At 53.7% G+C, this 17,749-nt stretch overlaps 1 long non-coding RNA gene across 1 annotated transcript; it reads right to left on the bottom strand.

Annotated features, from left to right (window-relative positions):
- Positions 1-8,714: 8,714 nt before the first annotated feature.
- On the bottom strand, positions 8,715-10,651 carry LOC106146504. Its single transcript, XR_001230960.1, has 2 exons — positions 9,748-10,651; positions 8,715-9,302 (listed from the first exon to the last, which is right to left on the bottom strand). It is a non-coding gene; the product is annotated as an uncharacterized LOC106146504 (long non-coding RNA).
- Positions 10,652-17,749: the final 7,098 nt, after the last annotated feature.

The raw sequence follows: 17,749 nt of genomic DNA, 5'->3' as shown, positions 1-17,749 counted from the left end.
TGCTCAGATTACCAGGTATAAGAATGCAAGACTGATCAAACCATTAAAGAGAATAAAAAATAATTTAAAAAACTAGAAATGATACAGAACTTCACTAAATAAGATGGTAGGAATTCACCAATGGTTGTTATATTGCATATTGTTGTCTTCTAATAAGTTGTTCAGATTACCAGATATAAGCATGCAAAATTGGTCAAAAAAATTTAAGCATTAACTGTTCCTTTCAATAAACCATTAGACATCAGCTGTACAGTTATCCCAGCCATCTTTCTCTTTACATGTTTCCCCTTCCTTCTTTCTTTTTCTCCTTTCCACCATTCCAGTTGTTCCTCCCCTTTAAGCAATTTCTTTTCCTTTCACAATATCTGTTGTACATTTTGGGTTTTATTTACTCTTTCAGGTTCTTATGCTTGGGAGACTTTCCGTACCACAGTGATATATGTGCAGCTGTGTTTACAGCAGTGCAATTTGTCATAGCTAAATCTTGGGGACAACACAAATGCCCATCTCCTCAGGAATGGATAAAAAAGATGTGGTATTTTTATACAATGGAGTACTACTCAGCTATACAAAAGATAAACTTAAGGCTTTTATAGGTAAATGGGTGTGACTAGAGACCATATTAATAAGTGAAATGGGGGCTGGGGCTTTAGCTCCGTGGCACAGTGCCTGCCTGGCATGCGTGACGTCGTGAGTTTGATTCCCGGTACCAGAAAAAATAAATAAATAAGTGAAATGAATCAGATCCACCTGTGTAAACCACATATACTCTTATTTTTCCCACTTTTTACACAAATAGTTGCTTGTTGTGTATATGGTATTATACCTTGATTTTTTTCATTGAAATAAGCCCCTTTCTACATCAGTACAGTTTTCATTTTTTGGTTTTTTTTTCAGACATGGCTTTGAACTCACTATTCAGGCCAGACTGACCCCAAACTCATGGTAATTCTCCTGCCTCAACCTCCCAAGTGCTGAGATCACAGGCTCCCAGCATATATCAGTACCAGTTTACATTCTCTTTTTCTGTATGCCCAGCATCCTACTCTATATTCCAGTGGATGGTGCAAAGTAATTTATGCATGTGGTCCCCTGTTGACGAACATATGGTTTTGTTCCCATCGCTTGCTGTTACAAAGTGAGCTACAGTAACCATTCTTGCACACGGCTCCACATGTCCACCTCTACAGGGAGGACGCAGTCACAGGCGTGGCAGGGAGGGGTAGAAGGTGCGTGCACTTGTCGTGCTGACAGCTCCTGCTGATTGCACACAGATGGAGCGTGTATCGGTTTATGTTTTCACAGCAATGTGTGAGTCCTTGCTTCCCACAGCTTCATCAACACAGCGTGTCTCCCTGCATTGGGACGGGTGCCAATCTGCTAGGTTAAAAGATGGTATTTCAGCCTACTACTCTTCTTTATGCTTGTGATACTATGGAATCAGGTGGACCATTTTTCATATGTTTGAGATATTTTTTCTCTCTCAGTGCACTGTTTATTCGTGTGAAAATGGCATTTTCAACTCTGTCTTTTCCATCCTGGGGATTCAGAATACCTTGGTCCTCACCTTACCCAGAATACGTCCATCCCCACCTTACCCAGAATACGTCCATCTTCACCTTACCCAGAATACCTCAGTCCTCACCTTAGCCGGAATACCTTGGTCCTCACCTTACCCAGGATACCTTGGTTTTCACCTTACCCAGAATACCTTGATTTTCACCTTACCCAGAATACCTTGGTCCTCACCTTATCTCGAATACCTTGGTCTTCAAGTACCTTGGTCCTTGCCTTGCCTAGAATACCTTGTGTTTTGCCTTATCCAGAATACCATGGTCCTCAAGTTATGCAGAATACTTGGTTCTTGCTTTACCTAGAGTACTTTGGTCTTTATCTTTAGCTACAATACCTTCACTCTCAGGACCACCTTAAGTATCCTTAATTCACCAGAATTCCCAGAGGTCCAGTACTCATGGCTACAGTTTATCACAGCCAAAGGGTCAGATGAAAACAGCGATCAGACTAGAAGAGGTTCAAGGGTGGGGCCAGGAGAGTCTCTCTCTCTCTCTTTCTCTCTCTCTCTCTGGGGGTCTGGTGGGTGGCACTTACTTCTCCTGGTCACATCTCCGAACACCCGTGCCATGGCCAGCCGGCAGTGCTCACCCATCCTGGTGTCTGGCATTCTCACTAGTTGCTGGTCCCACAGATGTGGCCAATCTCCGTCTCCAGCCCCTCCTCACTCGGCCCACGGACCCTCATCCACCCCACTGGCTGTCTGGGGTGGGTGAAGCATCCCAGGTAGACAAAGACGCTCCTGTTTGACAGAACACTCCATGGCCTTGAGGCCACTCCCAGGAGCTGGTGAGGGGAAAGCTTTGCCTTGGGGAAGGGGAGTCCCTTACTGGGCAGCCACACATTCAGATTCCGCTCACGCTTCCAGGCCTTGCAAAAGTTAGGCGCTGACGTCCCAGTCCTCGTGGGGAGGAGGCTGAGCCTGGAGGAGAGGGCCAGCACACACCTCTCCCGCCCCGCAGCAGCCCCGTGCACTCTCAGCTGCATCGCCAGCTATGGCTGCATCACTGAAGCGCCAGCCGCAGTTGAATCCAACCTTCCCGCCTTCACACCTGCCCTCTCCCACAGGGCTCACGCTTGGTTTCTGACCACCAGTGACGGCGACGGTCCTCAGTGTGCCTAACTGTCCCTTTATTCTCCCCAAAGGCCTTTGCTTCCAGCTCTCTGAGAGATGTAGATGTCTTAAGAAGAGGTTTTGCGAGCTCTTGGTGCGACTTCTGTCACCTGCAAATGGGGATTTCTGCGTTCTGACCGAAGACGGGTCCTTCTCCCTGGATGCAGCAGGTCATCTCTCTGCGACTTGAGGTCACGTGAATTCCCAAAGCTGTCCCCGACTCCCCTGTGGTATTAATTTTCTTATCTCTACCAGACAACACACTACAGCACATCTAGACTGTTTGCAGAGCTTAGTTATCACAAATTGTGCCGCTGTACACAGGCATAGGCATGGATTGCTGTAGCATGAATATGCCTAAAGAGGCATGGCTGAGCCGATTGGAATTTCTATTTCTAGTTTTTGAGGATTCTCCATCCTAACTTCCATCATGGTGTGCACTCCCATTTACACGCCCACCAACACTGTAAACTGATTTTGAGCAGCCTCCCTCAAAGCAGTGACTGTCGCTGTACAAAGCCAGGAGCCAGAGGATGCTGGATGTTCACAGTTTCTGCTTGCCCAGGTCTCAGTCTCCTTCCAAAGTGTGGGCATCTCCTCCTGTGTCCGGCCTTTGGAGGACTCTGGTTTCCCAGGATCCCCTGCAGCAGGGCAGGGACATGTGATCCTGGTTCAGCCAATCAAGCGCAGGACTCCAAATCTGGGACTGGTGGAGACAGAAGGTGGTGGTGGTTGTGACAGAGGGGCACAAAAGGTGGAATCCTTGGACCACCTTGTTTGGATCACTGTTTTTCTCTCAACCCAGGCCAGTTTGTTGCTTATGCTTAAGGAACGCTAACTGGATGACACAGAGGCAAAACCCATATTTTCTCCCTCTTTTCACCTTGACCACTATTCTACTTCCTGTTTTTGTGACTTGGCCTAGTTTTCTAGAATGATCTAGAATGTTCTAGAATGTTCTAGAACGTTCACCTCATCTGAGTGAGTCATACAGTATTTCTCCTTCTGTATCTGGCTTATTTTCTTGAAGCATAATGTCTTCAAGGTCTGTTGTGTTGTAATATGCATCTACATCTCTTTCCTTTCCACGGCTGAATATTTTCCACTGAATGCAGAGAGCACACGTGTTCATCCATCTGCCGGTTGCTGGGTGCTTGGCTGTTTTCACTGTTCAGCTTCTGTGAGTAACGCTGCTATGAACACAGCGTGCAAACACCTGCTGACTTTCTACCCTCATCTTCAACGTCATTCAACATCATCGTCTTCTCGTTTTTGTTTAGTGTTTTTTGATTTTTATTTTTATTACCACATATTTGCAGTATGTAATGATTGCACCCCTTGTGGGGAGTTGGTGCCTGAATACAGCACATCTTAGCTCTTTTCCCATCTCCTCCCCTTCCTGCCCCCATCTCTCAGTGCCCTTCCTTTTTGCAAAGATCTCTATCTCTGTTTCCTGTTATCTGTCATTTATTTTGAGCTTATTTTTATTTTGGGTTTCTCATAGAAGAGAAATCATGTGACACTTAAGCTTTGGGCTCTGATTTATTTTGCATAACATTATGGTCGTGAGGTGCACCCATTTTCCTACAAATGACTCAAGTTCATCCTTCTTTATGGCAGAGTAGTACTCCACTGTGTGCAAACGCCACGTTTTTTTTTTTTTTAATCTGTCATCCCCTGACAAACACAGAGGCTGCTCCCAAGATTTTCTGTTATGAGCTGTGCTGCTATAGACATGGATGTGTGCGGGTCACTCAACATCACTCTTGCCAGAGATTTAAAGGCACCCTGTGGAGCCCAACAAAACTCTCTCTGTGGGGAAACACACACACACACACACATACACACTTTTCCCTCCTAATTCTTTCACACTAGTTTCTTTCACACTAGTTTCTTTTCCACTGAACTCACTGACTACTGTCTCCACTGGGCTTGGGGGTCCTTCCTCACCATAGGTTGTTCACAGAGCACTTTCCTCCCGCCTGGCTCTGGTGCTCAGTACCGTCCAGTGCCTGCCTCTCTGAAGTTTTCTGGGTCATGGCTACTGATGTTGGCGGGCACTGTTGAAAGTCAGGTCTGAAGTCACACTTTCCTGGCCTGGGATCTGCAGCGGGGGCCCCCAGAGGATCCCCTGCTGGTTCCGACTCCTCTGCAGGGTGCGGGGCGGGCCATGCGTGTGTGACGGCTCTAGAGCAGGAGCCACCCGCCGATACTGCCCAGGAAAAGGCAGTGTGGGCAGCTGGACTCCACGCTGGCTGAGCCGAGGGAGCCCTCTCTCCATGCACAGCCAGGAGGTCGCCCGAAGGCTCTTCTGTTTGTGACAGATGTGACACTCCCTTGAGCCGTCGGTGAAATACACACGGGAACTGACACATGAGCACCGTGTCCCTGGTCCCAGGGGCAGAGCACAGCCGTGGTGTCGCTTCGTCCCTCTTGGAAGGCTTGGGGTGGGGGGAAGCTTTATCCCCTACCAGAGTGCTTTCTGGGACCCCCGTGCACCCCAGGCCCGGGTGCTCCACTCCCAGCTTGTCTCTCCTTGCTCCTTCGCCTCTGCCGTTTATGCTGCACACAGCACAGCGACCATCTGCGAGGCCCCCGAGGCTCTGGCCCAGCCAACTCTGTCTCACTTCGCTTAGCATAGAACAAGTCTGGTCCTGAGCAGGCCCGCAGAGGCGGTGCACACCTGCTGTCCAGCACCCTTGGAGGCTGAGGCAGGAAGATCGCAAGTGCTTCTCTCCCCTGGACAACTTAGCAACTTAGTGGGATCCTGTCTCAAAATAAAAAAATGAAAAAGGGCTGGGATGTCACTGAGTGTGCAGGCCCTTGGCACAATCCTCAGTGCAGCAGAAAGAAAACAAATAAAATGTGTGTGTACACATTTGCTCTTTGTCACGACTGCCAAGGCCCTGCCTGGCCCTGCCCAGGTTCCTGTCTTCTCTCAGCGCTGCCCTCCGTGCCCTCCCCGTCCCTGTCACCTGCTCAGCCCTCGTCTCCTGGGCACTGGACACTGGGCCCTGGCTGCTGCCCATGCTGGCTCCCACGTCCCCAGCTCCCCACAGACCTGAGCGGCTGAGCCACTGCACCCCTGCCGCCCCACTGTGTCCCCAGGCGCCTGCTCCGAGACACTTGTCACTGTCCAGAGGCCCCCCCTGGTTTACACCTCTCCTGCACTCCCCCCTCGACTGTCCACAGTGGGCGCCCAGGGCGAGAGGGCTCTGCGGCTCGCAGCTGGCTCCCCAAGGGCTGCCCGGCCCTCGGCAGAGACTGCAGGAGGGAGGCCGGAGAAGCTGGCCAGGGAGGGAAGAGTCGGGGCAGGGGTGCCCCTGGTTCCACCCCGGTGCTGAAGAGAGAGAGGGGAAGTAGAGGAGGACGGAAGAGGACGGGGCGGGGAATGGGGGTCAGGGGGAGGGAGGGCAGAGGAAGGGGAGAAGAGGAGAAGGAGGATGAAGGGGAGGGAAGGGGGAGTGTGGAGGAGGGAGAAAGGGAGGGAGGGAGGGAGAGTCACGAACGAATAAGCGCCCGAAGGGGGGCTGCAGATCAAGCGGAGAGAGGCTGCCGAGGCTGAGGCCCGCCTGGCCCGAGCTGGGCTGGGCTGTTCCGTCCGCGTCTCATGTCTCGGAATGCAGAACTCTCGGGCTGACGGCCCCCAGGTCCACTCCGAACCAAGACCAACCTGGCTTGGATTTCAGAGCGCTTGAAAACATAAACCAGCAGGGGCGGGGAGGGGGCGACGCCTATGACCTCTGGTTTCTAGGATGAATTCAAGGATCTGTGGTCTTTTCTAGGACCAACGCTGCCACCAACGTCCCACGTAAGAACATCGGTCACCCCCGGACCCGTGGGCCACCTGGTAGCCGCCCGCAGCAGGGCCACGCCTGGCCCCCCGGCGGGGAGGGCTTCCCAGCTCCTGCACCCGCCAGGACTCTTGATGCATTTCACCCGGCCTGGGCGGCCTGGCGCTCTTATTCTCCCAGTGCATCAGCAGCGATGATTTCTAGGTGGGGAACACTGTGCCGTTGGGGTTATTTCCTCTCCATGTTTATGAAATTCTACAAATTTCTACTGTTATTTTTTCAAGAAGTGATCTCATTCACGCCGACACACACAGCCAGCCGCAGTTGCACGGGTTGCTCAGGGGCTTTTTCATTTTTCGCAGTGCTGAGGGTGAGACCCGGGGCCTCACACGTGCCAGGCAAGGGCTCACCGCTGAGCGCCAGAGTGGACAAGAGGGAGGGACACGGTGACCTGGGGGACCGAGACGTTCTGCCGACCTGGGGAGGGGCACAGTGGCCCCAGCCCCCCTGCTCACCCCGGCACTCAGACAGCCTCTGGGTGCGCCCAGCTCTGGGCTGGGGGGCTGCAGGCCCAGCCTCTCCGGGTCTTCCTCTCCCCTGCTGGGCGTGTGCCGGACCGAGGGCGTGGGGCTGGCCGCTGGGAGGCGGTTTCCCTGTGAGTCTGGCCTGCTTGCAGCGCAGGATGCCTGGGGTCTCTGCTGCGACAGCACAGCGTTTGCAGAGACACCCTGCTCCCCACAGTTGGCCTGGAGGCGGGGCAGGAAGCAGGGTTATCAGACAGCTCTCAGACAGCAGCCTTTCCTTTGCGTTGGGACCCAGAACCTATCACCCCTCAAAGCAACCAACAGCTAAGACCTGACTCACAGCTGACTCCCGGCCCCCTCAGCACCCTCACTTCTGGTGCCCACACCCTCGGGTCCCGGCCTCGCCTGGCCTAGGACCGCAGCAGCCTCCGCAGTCCCCTCCACGGCTCATGAGGCCCCTCAGAGCCGTGTACTCTGCAGAGTGGTTAGGATGACAAGCAGCTGCGCCGCCGTGGCCATGACACCATCTCCGCAGTCGCTCGGGGAAATTTGTGTGGCTGCAGGGCGCAGCGTCCCGCGGAGCTCAGCCGGGACGGGGCCTTCCTGGATGTGGTGCAGGGTGTGGCTGTGGCCGTGGACGCTTCTCCCTGTCTGTGGGGCCACAGGAAGCGTGCCCACCTCCTGGCCATCCCTGTGTCCAGGGCCCCTGGTTATAATCACTGTTAAGCCACACGTCTGACAGTCGTGGGTAAGGAGATTCGGTAGGCGTGGCCGGGATGGGCCTCCTTGGGTGTCCAGCTCTGAGAGTGACCGAGAGCACAAGGCACTGTCCGAAATTCCCAGGAGCCCAAATTCTCTGTGTGTTGCCCCTCTGTGTTTCTGGGTGCTCTCCCTGCACACGCGGTTGTAACAATACACACTGCACACATACACACACACACCCGTGCACACACACACACCCTCAAGTTGCCATGAAAACAACTGTCATGAAATGCCTTGTGGTTGTAAAGATTCAGGTGCTAGCTAGATTTCTGATTTAGAAGAAAAAATTACTTTGCAGTACTGGGGATTAAGCCTGAGGCCTTCAAATACCCTCACCCTTTATTTTTTATTTTGAGATAAAGTCTCAGCAAATTGTTCTATCGTCCAGGCTCTGCTCAAGTGTAAGATCCTCCTGTCTCAGCCTCATAGAGAACTATTTTTCTCCCACTTCTCTTTTGTGTTTCCCCTCAATGTAGTCCCTGTCTGAGGTCCCCCCAGAACCTCAGAATGTGTTCTTCTTTGGAAACAGCGTCTTGGCAGATAGTCAAGGATTGATCTAGAAATAAATCATCGTGGTCTGAAAGCAGGCTCTGAGCCCAGGGCCTCCGTCCCCTCATGAGAAGAGGAAGACGGAGTTACGCAGGGAGGAGGCCGGGGACAGCACGGCACAGGTTGTGTCCCAAGGTGCGAGGCCCAGGTGGGGGGCAGAGGCCAAGGATTCCCCCAGATCTTCAGGAAATTACAGCTCCCCCAACGCACTCATCTGTGTTAGCGCGTATGCATTCGCTGGAGTACTGGGTTCCGGGGCAGCACTTCCGCGCGTGCTTACAACCTGCTTCACAGCCACCTCCGGGTGCTCTCCCGCACAGCGTCCCCTCTGTCCCTTCCACCTTCCTGTCACCGTTTTCTTTTTTGATCCCACACATCAGGGAAACCACACAGCGCTCATCTTCCTGAGTCTGGTTTATTTCACCGCATCAGGATCTCAAGGGTCCGCCCTTTCCCGGCAAGCGACCCAGTTTCGTTCCTTTTCATGGCTGGGCGGGGCCCCACGCAGTGGGCAGCTGTAGCACATTTCCTTTGCCCGCTCACCCTCTCACTGTGAGTTTTGCCCCAGCAAACATGGGTACATGGGGGAAATAATGTTTAACAGAGGAAGCAACCATTTTCCTGCTCAGTTCCGGGTTTATAGTAAAGTCTTCCCAAATCCTATTTAGTCTAAGCCCGCCCTTCTGTGAGCCCGAGCTTGCTGTGTGCATATTTATTTTCAGCGGCCTTCCTCGGCCACGGTGGGTCTCCGGCCTGTGGAGTCCTCTCCGGCTGGTGCCTGGTGGTCACCCGGAAAGGCGCTTTGATCCGGCTGGTGACAGTCTCCCAGCTGAGTGCCTGACACAGCCACCCTCGGGAAGCCCTGCAAGGACAGGCTGTGGTTGTCACTCACGGGCTGCCTATGCTGCTTGTAGAAGACTAGAGTGGCTCATATTTTGGGGTTCATCCAATTCTTTTCAGTTGCCGGTGTCAGAAATTGATTCCAGCCTACCAACAGAGAGACGTGTTTCATTAGAGGGTGATTGTGCATCCTACAGAATAGGAAAGCAGGCTGAAGCACGAGGCTAAAATGGACAAGACAGCCCACAGAAGGGGGGCAGAGGTAGGGAAACCAGTGGCTGGGTCCCCAGGGAACCACGGGGGGGGGCACCCCTCAAGGGGAACAGATTCAGCATTCTGCTTGGAGCCCCACCAGGCCACACCCAGGGAAATGTAGCTCCCCAGGGCAGACTTGGGGGTGTTAGAGCCAGAAAAAGGCGGGGTGGCTGCCAGCAGCAAAACAGCAGGTGATCACCATGCCTCCGTCTGACCCTCTCACGGGCATAGACTGGAGCCAAAATATTTCATCACTGGTGCAACCACGGAGCAATCAGAACCGACCGAGAGGAACCGCCGCGCTACCCGCAGAGCGTGAACACAGAATTTTACTCACATTTATGTATTTTTTCTTTTCTGAAAGCTGGAGAACGAAAAACAAAAGCACACAGGTTTCTCACTTATGTGTCTTCCCCGCCTACAGGTTCACCTGTGTGTGACTTTGGAAGCAGTGACCGGCACGCCGCTGCATTCTGTCATTTCAGTGTGTCTTAGAGTGAGTCCCCTGGTTTGATCTGGGTCTGATTCCCACTGTCAGCTTGGGGCTTTGGATATCTGAATTCAACGGACTTCAACAATGGCTGCCTTCTTAAGATCCTCCCTGCCTCGCATCTCTCAGCCACACGGTGGGCGATACAGTTGTGAACTCCAAAAGCAGACGTCCCTGAAGACAATGGCTCCCCGCTTCTGGCTGTTTCCTCAGACCGAGAAGCAACTTTCCCAGAATGTATAGATTTCGTCTCTCACGTTGATGAAAGTTAAAGCACGTACACTGGTGCTTCCTGCTCAGCATTCCTGCGCCAGAGCTGGCTGCGGTTGGACTCCGGCCCTCCCGACACAGCCAGACAGTGTCTCTTTTCATCTCGGAGAACAATAGCTTAATTGCCTCGGCCACTTAGTAACCAAATGCCTTGATATGTTCACTGTGAAATGCTGCGTGCTATTGGCTCCTTCCAGGGAAGAAGGGAGGGAGAAAAATTAAAAGCTAACCTCAAGCTATGAATCAGTGAAATACTTTCTAGTCCCTCCAACAGGAAACTTTTTACCCTCCGTGCTTCTCATTATCTGCGTGAAACAGACACTTGCGGTGGGGGGGAAGCCACGGGACAGTCTAAGCAAATTTAATGAAGTAGCTCTAAATATTGTAACGAAGTAAATGAAGTGAGTAACACAATTGCCCATTGCCGGGTCTCTTCTTACAATAAGCACTGTGAGGGAGTGCGTGCCAGAGGCCGTCTGGATGGCTGGCTGGGTTGGGAAATGCCACTGCAAATCATCACATCCCAAGAAACAATCAGCGGTCTTCCAGGCTGTGTTTAATTTCCGTCATTCTTCGCGTCCAGGAACGAGGAAGGGATGGGAGGGGAGGGGAGAACAGAAATCACCACCTCCCCAGGTCTGAGTTCTTCAGCTTTATCAGACAGCAGCGGGCAGGTTTGATACACTGGGGCCTGCTCGTGGGAGGTGGTGGCCACGGGAAGACCCTTGTGTGGAAGCTGACAATGCTCATTGAGGGGGAAGGTGGTCATTTTTGATGTCCCCACCCCAGCCATCATTTCAGGGTGGCTCTTGCGGTGTGTGGATCTCTGGTGTGGAGCCAAAGGTGTGAGATTCTCTTGTGCGGCTTGGTGAGGACACACAGCTTGGGGCTGGGAGACCTGCTTCCACCGCCTGGAATTCTGAGCCTTGGGCAAGGTGTACAGAAAGCCAGAGTGTGCAGGAGGTCAGACCTGCGGTGGGAACAAGAGTGGTCTTTTCCTCCTTTCCTGCGGCAGCGCTGTCTCAGTCCCTGCAGTCCTCTAGGGTCCTGTTTATCTCCCATGCATTTATTCCGAATCCTTGGTTCTCTGAGCTCCTGATTGCGTTCCAGTAATGGTCAGTTTCTGTTGCTGGCAACCAAGAAAATTGACTTCCCCCACCAGCTCCTCCACGGCAAGTGCCGTTTATAAAGAGGCAAACTGTCTCACACATATCCGGGGGCGGAAGACAGAAAGGCAGTCTCGGCCACTTCCTCCAGGCTTCCGGTGTGCCAGACGCTGCTGTAAAGTGTTTGTGTCTAGTAACTCAGGCCTCACAATTGTACACCAGTCTGCAGATTAGAAAGCCAAAGCAGAGAGACGCTCAACTACTTAGGTTCACAGAACTAGAAGGCAGAAGGGCCAGGAACTGAGCTCAGGACATCTGGTTCTGGATCTTAACCAATTCTATGGCTTTTCGTTGTGACTTAGGAGCTACTGCTCAAGAGAAGTCTCTTTTGAAACCAGGAAAGGTGTTGGCGGTTAGTAACTCAGCCACTTCATGGCTATGGCAGAATCGCACAGCCTGGGGTGCAGTAGGTGTGGGGAGTCCCCCTTGGGGTTCCCTGTAAACTTGATGGGGGGAACGGCATTGTCAGCACTTCCCATGGGGAATTAGAGCCTGTAATGCGTGGCCTGCTGGCCAAACCTTTGTAGCTTTTCCCTGAAACTATGCCCTCTGTGTTTATGGAACAATCAGCAATCTGTATTAGATTTATGCACCAGCATGCGTCTTAAAAGTTTTAATTTGTTATTAAAATATATTATTTAAAACTTAGTTTTTAAGCCATGCCTCAGCCTCTGGTCTTCATGGTCAGTTTATCTTTTCCTTGCTGGTTTTCCCCAGGTTTAGTTTCCCAGTCCTGGCTGGGTTCACCCAGAGATGTGAAATACTGAAGACGGTGTTTCTCATCTTTTCCCCAAATATCTCCTCCTCAGGAGAACGATCCGGTCTGCATCAGACAGCACTGTGTGTTCTCCGAGCAGCACCACGGGCAAAGCCCCCGGACCGCAGTAATGACCAGGTCCGGCGAGTCCCGGGCTGAGCCTTGTGTCGTAAATGAAGGTCACCAGACAGCCGCCCAGCAGACTGAAGCAGCGGGGCTGCTGGTAACTTCTCACAGAGGACTTAACGTGCAGATATGAATATCAGAAAACGTGCACTCGTTACTGCTGCAGAAAGCTCAACCCAGTTCTGAGATGTTGTAGCCTCACTAGAACAGCTGAATCATCGGCGGCAAAGACAGAAAATGAAGCGTTCAGCTGTGTCCTACTTGCAGTAGACAGTGCAGGTGCAAGCTGGGTGTGTGCCCTTGAGTGTGTGTGGGTGTGCTTGTCTAGCACGTGTATCTGCAGCACAGCAGTCGGGCTCCAGAGGCCACCTCTCTATATAGCTTTGTGTCGGGGGTCTGTTACTGTCTTAGTTACTTTCTTGTTACTGGAGGAAAATACCCAAATTCACAGCTTTAAAGAGGAGATACTTACTTGTGTATTGTAGAGGTTGCAGCCCATACTCAGCCGACTCCAAGGCAGAAACAGGTTGGAGAATGGTCCTGGGCCAGGGACAGCTGCTCATCCCATGGCAGCCCGGAAGCAGAGAGCAAGGGCAGGGGCTGGAGGGAGAGGTACACCCTTCCAGGCCACGCCCCCACGGCCACCTCTTCCAATCAGGCCCTGAGTCCTAACAGCACATTCAGCTATGATGAATCCACCAGTGGGTATGGTGGCCTCATGGTCCAATCACCTTCCAAAAGCCTTGGCTCTGCTGATGGGGACCCTCTAGATCTAAACCACCACAGCTGCTTATGAGCTATATGACAGTGTAAGTTCCACAGTCCACCTGATGTTCGGTTTTCTTACGTGCAGAAAAGGACCACGGTGTGTGTGCATGAGAAGAAGCATGTGAGCTACCCTTGGCCCATGCTTACTGTACCCTGTGTGCTTAGTAAATTCTTTTCTATGCACTGCATAGAGTGGTTTAGGGTCTCTATTATTATCATTGCTTTCTTATCGATGGGGGTGTAATTTGAGGGTAGGAAGATGCATAAACCTGCAGGCTTTTATACCTGCCACTATCCATCAAATCAGCACCTGGATCGGGATGTGTGACCCCCAGGTGCCTGAAGGCTGCTCTGCGCCCGACCCTGTGTCACTCAACTTCCACCCTGCTGGCCACGTCCCTCTGCATTTCTGCCTGTCATCAGCCTCCTCGCAGATGTACTCCTCCACACAAACGCACTTGATTTCTTTTTGCTGCACGTTGGGTCTGTAAATGCTCGGTTCGTTCTACCTGGTGTTGTTTTCATCTGCCGTTGTCAAGGAGTACGGCTGCCTTTGCTCACTATTTCCCAGGATCTCACCATGTTCTGTTTGGTAATAGCTATCAAGAATTTTGCATATCTGGAGGTTTTGCACAAATGTTGAAATTTTCTGATTCTTCAGAAAAGTAAAACAAAAAACATAAACCTGAAGACCGTGGGCCTTGTGTGAAAGAGTGGTTGCCTCCTTTAAGAGTGGTGTCCCAGCCCCTTTCCGCATGTCCTGGAGGAGCTCTGCGGTCTGTTGCTGTCCCCACAAAGCAGGTGCTCACTCTCTCGGTGGGAGAGGCAGGAGGCGGAAGGCCACCACTCCTGTGTCAGGAACAGCAGCAGAGAGGGCAGCTCTCCTGTGAGCGCAGATTCTGTACGTCTGGTTAACACGCAGCCCGAGAGCTTCTGTGCTGAGGAGCGCAGCAGGGCGGTGGCTCACACACCTCATCCCCTGCCTGGCCGGGAGGGACGTGCGTCTTCCGTGCGGGAGACAGTGTGGGGCAGCCCCGTCCGTCACCACCCAGCCTCGCCTTGGCCACCTGTCGGTGCCAGGGTAACCTGAGTGTCGTGACTTCCCTAGCGAACTGGCATCTGCTCTGAGAAACTGGGGGTCCAGCCACCTTTCTTCTGTTTTGAGGGTGGAATTGTTTATCTCGTTCACACTGTACTCTGTAACCAGGAAACTATGAGGTGATAGCAAGTACCAGGTGTCTCGTCTTGAGGCTGAGGTCTGAGGCCCCTGCAGGTTGCTTCCCCAGCCCCCCAGGTCCTCATGAGGTGCTGGCCGTTCAGAGGCAAAGTGAGTACACCAACACGCACAACTGCACATCTGCCCGGCCCCTCCCACTCTCAGACACACGAGACTGTGCATTTCCCCAGTGACCCCACTGGTAATTCCATTCCTCTTCTGTTTTGGCAGCGTGTTTAAGAGCTCAGAAGCAACAGAATCAGCATCTGAGCTCTGCTCGTCTAACTCCACCTCCACATCTTTTTTTTTGTGTACCAGGAATTGAACTCACGACCTTGCACTTCCCAGGCAGGTGCTGTGCCACTGAGCTATGTCCCCGGCCCCTACCTGCACTTCTTAAACCACAGGGACGGCTTTCCAGCCCACTCATGGGTGTAAAACAAGCACACACACACACACACACACACACACACACACACACACACACACGTCATTTATACCACGTCCTACGTCCTCTGTTTCTTTCCAGAGCCCAACATGGTCATTCATTTCCCATGCGTCATTCTAGTAGATAGATTTCCATGGAGGATTTGACTTAGTCTTTCCATCAGCACAGGTTTGATCTGAGAGTTCCGCATCGTGTGAAGCCTTGCTTCATCCCTTTCAACGTGGTCTCCACACGGCCTCTGGCACTGAACCTGGGTGAGATCGGTGTGGACCCTCCTGCTGGAGCAACATGGGGCCATGAACGTCCACAAGGGGACACCCACTCAGCCACAGCCAGCTTGTGAGACAACGACCACTTTGGTGTCTCTGGTAGCTCAGCCTCCAGGCCCTCCTGCCGTAGAGACCGAAACCCTGCCAGAGACAGCTGTTTTGATGATGATGCTGATGAAGTCTCAACCTTCTGCTGCTTGGGTGTTTCCAGGGTTCTGGGAGACTGTAGTGGCTCAGAGGAGACTTCATGGACTCTACAACGTGGACTCTACAGGACTAGACACATTAAGGTAACTTCATTGATTCTGTAGAGATAATAGAACCACAAGGGTCTCATTTGAATGTATTAGCTAGCTATTGCTGCATAACAAGCAAAATCAAAATCCAATGGTTTCAACTGACAAGTACCTACTTCACTCATGAATCTGTGCGTTGGCCAGCAGTTCCAGCCTTGTCTGGGCTTACCGATGTTCCTGCTGTCACTTAGTGGGTTACTGTCAGGCTGACTTGGTGGATTCGGGCTGTGGTGCTCAGCACCTGGTCCACATGACTCATCTTTCAGCACGCCAGCCTGGACTTGGTGACAGGAGAGCAGAGCGCTACAGATGAGCAGGACAGGCAAGGTTCTGACACTTTGGTGTGGAGCCAGCTTGATGCCACTTCCCCTGCTTTCTGCTGACCAAAGCAGGTGACTTTCGAGGCCAGCCCAGACCCAGGGACAGGGATTGCACCCCGCCTCATGTGAGGAGGAAGCACAGGGTCACTTTAGCAACCACCACCACAGACCTCGTATGCAACCTTTATTTGTCAGTCAAAGATTTTTATCCAAAAAAAGAAAGTGGTTGTTGCGGAGGAGAACTGGAAGCTGCTGGTGACCAGTGCATCACACCAGTCCACACCTCTGGACTGCAGTCCTCCCCGACCCCGAAGCTCATGGGATCAAAGGACACACAGAGAGGTCCCCCCGACACCCCATGGGCCCCGCACCCCAATGCTGAGAGACTGTCATAACCCCAGGGGTCCAGTGGGTCCCGCAGCTCCCTCCAGTGGCCTGGTGAAGGAGTCACATTGCCCTGAGCTCTGCAGGGAGCCACGAGGATGCCGCTGTCTGCCGGAGTGGAGATCCAGCTGCAGGGCAAGTCACCATCGTTCTTTGAAGTGAGGTCACCCTCTTTTCCTGGGGGGCCACTTATGGGAACATCGCAGCACCGCACAGCGTTCCCTGTGGGGCCAGAGCTCCTTGGGCGGGTTCCCGATGCTCAGCCAGGCAGCAGTGTCCGGCAGCACTGTCTCTATGCCAGGTCCTCCGGGGCCCACACCTCCGCGGCACTCGTCACTGGCCCCCCGGGCCTTCACTGAGTGTGGCTCCCAAGTTCTCCTCCTCATGTGGGGAGCAAGGGGCAGCCATGCCTGAGGACCGCCACGTGTCTGCGCGGGGCTGGCAGCCTGCGTTTCAGGCAAGCTCCCCACCCGACTGAGTGGATCTGTGAGGCACCGGTGCAGTCACGGAGGCGAAGCGTCCCTCAGCCTCTGAGGAGGCAGCCCGGCAGGGCTGGCGACGATGCCCACACCCAGGTCCAGGTGGTGTGGCACAAGGTCTCTGCCTCCCGCCACCCTGAGCTGCGTGTGCAGTGTCATTCCTCTGTCACGGAGGCGACAGCAGGCGTGAGGGGTGAGGTCAGCAGGGCCTCGGCGCTGGCAGGTGAGTGACAGAGTGTGGGTTGAACCCCAGGCTGTCCGGCCTCCTCAGCCGCTGCTGCAGTGATGCAGGGACACCAGAGGCCGCCAACTCCGGTCCTTGTGTCTGTGACCCCTGAGCCCACGCTCTGAGCCCACAGACCTCTGTGTGCTGTCAGTCCCATCCCGACCGATAAGTCAGGCGATACCTGAGGAATGGCGCAAAGGAGGACGCGTGGGACACGCGCAGGTCTCAGCACTTCCTGCATTTCCCAGCGTCCCCTGGCGTCCGGGACGGGTCCCCACTGACGAGGCGGGCTGCCGTCTCTGGGGTGCGTGTGTCTGTCTTGTGCAAGTGTGAAGCGCATCTGGGTGTGTTGCACACATGTCTTGCTGGAATGACCTGAACTGTGACCCTCTTTACACAACCAGGAGAGCTAGACAAACCTTCAGAGTGGTGTGTTGGGCCCATGGCAGAGTCTGCTCTGCGCCCCCAAACCTGCTTTGCCCAGCTCCTTTTTGTCCAAGGCACCTGGAGCTGCAGCCGAGAACGTGTCCCCGTGGTGTCCAGGAGCCAGAGTTGGGTGCATGGCGCCAGGGCCAGGCCCTCAGCTTCTCTACTGCATTTACCTCGCCCCCTGTGCTGGGAGGAGGGTGCTGTGCACGACCCCGCTTTGTCACCCCGGGGAGGGGCCTGCGCTGGGAGCCGGAGTGGAGGCCAGGCTGCTGCTGGACGTCCTCCCGCTCACAGGGCGCCCTGCAGCAGACAATCACCCACCCCAGGCCCGCGGCACGAGTGTGTGCAGGTGTGGAAGGGGACAGCACCCAGGAGAGGGTCCAGGTAGAGGCGCCCCCTCCCAGGCTGCCGTGCAAAGAGCTGCCCTGTCACCCTCCAGCCTGGGACTGCGGAGACAGCTCACCCCTGTCTGAGGTGGGGCCTCAAAGCGTCAGGCACCCAGCTCCCCATCTGAGGGTGGCCCGGGGGGCCGAGCGGGGGAGCACACCGTGTTTCCTGGCCGGGCGGCACAGGAGGGGGCCGCTGAGTCCGAGGGGATGCTGCACTGAGAGCAGGAAATGCAGACTCACCACCGCTGGTGTGGTAGAAGTCACCAGAAGCCAGGGGAGCTCTCAGGGTGGGGGGGGGGCGGATGG

Source organism: Chinchilla lanigera, unplaced genomic scaffold, assembly GCF_000276665.1.
Source record: "Chinchilla lanigera isolate Chin_1 unplaced genomic scaffold, ChiLan1.0 scaffold00081, whole genome shotgun sequence".
NCBI lineage: Eukaryota > Metazoa > Chordata > Mammalia > Rodentia > Chinchillidae > Chinchilla > Chinchilla lanigera.
This window is presented reverse-complemented; position numbering and strand designations above follow the sequence as displayed.